This window comes from Mauremys mutica, unplaced genomic scaffold (assembly GCF_020497125.1).
Source record: "Mauremys mutica isolate MM-2020 ecotype Southern unplaced genomic scaffold, ASM2049712v1 Super-Scaffold_100264, whole genome shotgun sequence".
Classification (NCBI taxonomy): domain Eukaryota; kingdom Metazoa; phylum Chordata; order Testudines; family Geoemydidae; genus Mauremys; species Mauremys mutica.
In genome coordinates this window covers 554,128-556,627 of record NW_025423297.1, presented here as the reverse complement: position 1 = coordinate 556,627, position 2,500 = coordinate 554,128, and the positions used below count along the sequence as shown (strand labels likewise).

General features: G+C 48.5%; 1 pseudogene; it reads right to left on the bottom strand.

The window, feature by feature from the left end:
- LOC123360441 overlaps positions 1–2,500 on the bottom strand; it is an 8,223-nt pseudogene that overhangs the window by 2,100 nt on the left and 3,623 nt on the right.

The window sequence follows — 2,500 nt, the reverse complement described above, 5'->3', positions numbered from 1 at the left end:
CATGGGATTGGGTATATCGCCCTGGGAGCCGGCTTCTCCCACTCGGTCAGTTGTTCCAGGACGTGCTGTGGCAATTGGTGATCCATGATCACCGGGTCTGTTATTGCAGGCATAGTATCTAGGGTCCCACCTGCAGCCAGCCACAGCTTTCGGTATTCGCTCTCGATATCATTAGCCAATGCGATGCACCGGATTGTTTCATCTTTAGAGTGAGCAATTCTATGTAGCCGTCGTGCCTGAATGGATGGGATGAGTCTGGCGAGTCTTGTTACTCCCAGTCCTCCATCCCTGGATCTGGCATACAGGAAACCATTGCAGGTATTAGCCGGCAAATGCAACCACTCTTTGACAGCCCTTCTGATTTTATCATCTAGGGTGGAGAGGTGGGCTATCTTACAATCGGTGTGGTCAGCCAAGTAGATGACTCGTGGTACTGTGAAGGTGTTTAACATCGCTAATTTCTGGGAAGGTTTGAGAGGGGCCCTGTTGATCCTCTCAAGCCAAGTGTCAAGCTTTTCGGATAGTGCCGGTTTGGCAAAGCCGATCCATGGGTCGACCTTGACCCCCAAGTATTTTTCAGACTCTCCTGGAATGATCATATTTAATGTGTCTGCCCCGATTTTCCAGGCTTCACAGTTGTTGATTGTGAATGAGTCATGGGTGGGGGTTACTTGGAATCCATGGCATTTCTTAGCTTGCACTTTGAGTCCAGATAGTGTGCAGAAGGACTCAAGGATTTTGATATTAGCAGTCATACCTTCCCACGAGTCGCTGAGCATGACCAAATCATCAGCAAAGGCCAGAGCAGTTACCTTTTGCGTCCCGACCGAGAATCCCTTACCAGCCATTTCTAGCGTTGAAATGAGAGGATCAAGCGCTAGGTTAAACAGCAGTGGTGACATAGGGTCCCCTTGCTTAACTCCGACTTCGATAGCAATGGGCTCTGTGAGCTCCTTCCCTACTTCCATACGGGTATGGATGTTCCTATAGGAGTCACATATGATGTTTATCACGTGCTGGTCCAGACCCCTTTGTTGTAGAACCCACTGGATGTGTTGGTGTGATACTGAATCAAATGCTTTAGCTATATCGACAAATACGACTCCCAGGGGCTTTTTCTCCCGTTTGGCCTGCTTCATGATCGTGTGGAGGATTTTTAGGTTCTCCGAGCAGCCAGGTGCCGCAATAAAGCCCCGTTGTCGCTCGTTTAATGGGCACGCTTTTGCCAGCCTGGTCGTCAGTATTCTAGAAAATAGCCGCAGCACGATGGACCCAATGGTAAGAGGCCGCCAGTTGCCTAGGTCTTTCAAGGCATCTGGGTCCATCGTTTTAGGGATCAGTAGGGATCTACATGTTTTAATACCGTCTGGGATGATGCCGGTGACCAGCCACGTGTTGAAAAGCCCAGCTAGAATGTCACCCTCTGGGTCCACGCGGACCAGATCTTTTAAGCTGACCCTATCTGGACCCGGAGCAGAATTTCTGTTCATCTCTTTTATGTTCTTAATAACTTCCTTTGCACTTATCAGAGTATTGAAGGCAGAGTTATCCGCCTGAGTCTGAGATTTGAACTGGCCAAGTCCCTGAAAGGGAGTCTGGGTCTCCCATTTCTTTTTATAAGCTTGGAAGACTTCTTCCAGTGGAATTTGGCACTGTAGGCGTTCAGTGCCGTCAAGGATGATAGAGGCCAACTTGCATCTATCATTTTCAAAAAGATGCTGATATCTTAGGTAGGTGTGTCTTTTGGCCGCTCTTTTTTTCATCCAGGATTTTTCCTTTCCACTTTTAGCTTTCGAGACTGTGGCCTTCCCATTATCGCTTTTAGGCTCAGACTCTGGTGCAAGGAAGGAGGAGAGAACGTCGATGGAAGCCGCCTCTATTAGTGATCTGATATTTGGGTCCCCTGCAACCCATGCGCTAAGAATTTCAGTTTCAAACTGTGCAAGGCCCTGGTGGTCTGGTCCTGGCTTCTGCTTGGATAAGCATTGCCTAATTTTGCGCATATAGGTGGTATGTAGCCCCTCTGTGGGAGAAGGGACTTCAGATCGAGCTTCCAAAGAGTGCGAGGTTGCTCCAGGTCCAGGGTCAGCGGTCTCAGCGGAGGCCCTTGGGTATAATTTAAGCAATCGTCTTTTTTCGCTCACTTGTTTAGCAGTTTTGGATTTCATTGCTTCAGCAATGAGCTTGTTAATGTACCTTTCGCCCGTGTACATTTTGTCAAAATCGAGAAGGAGTAACTCTTCATCAGCCGACCAACAACTTTTGTGTTTTCCACGTTGCGAGTTCTGTTTAGGTTGACTGGCGACAATTCGCTCTGCGTTACGTACCATGGGGTGGGCTCGTCTCTTATGTTGGGAGAGACCAGACTTGGTGCTAAATTGTTTAGCACACACCTCACAAGGCCAGTCTCCAGCTGGCACTTGGAGTATAAGCCCTTTGCATTTAGGGATGTGACATAGGATGCTATGTGCTTTGGGGTCGGTTTTCCCGCACAATGCAC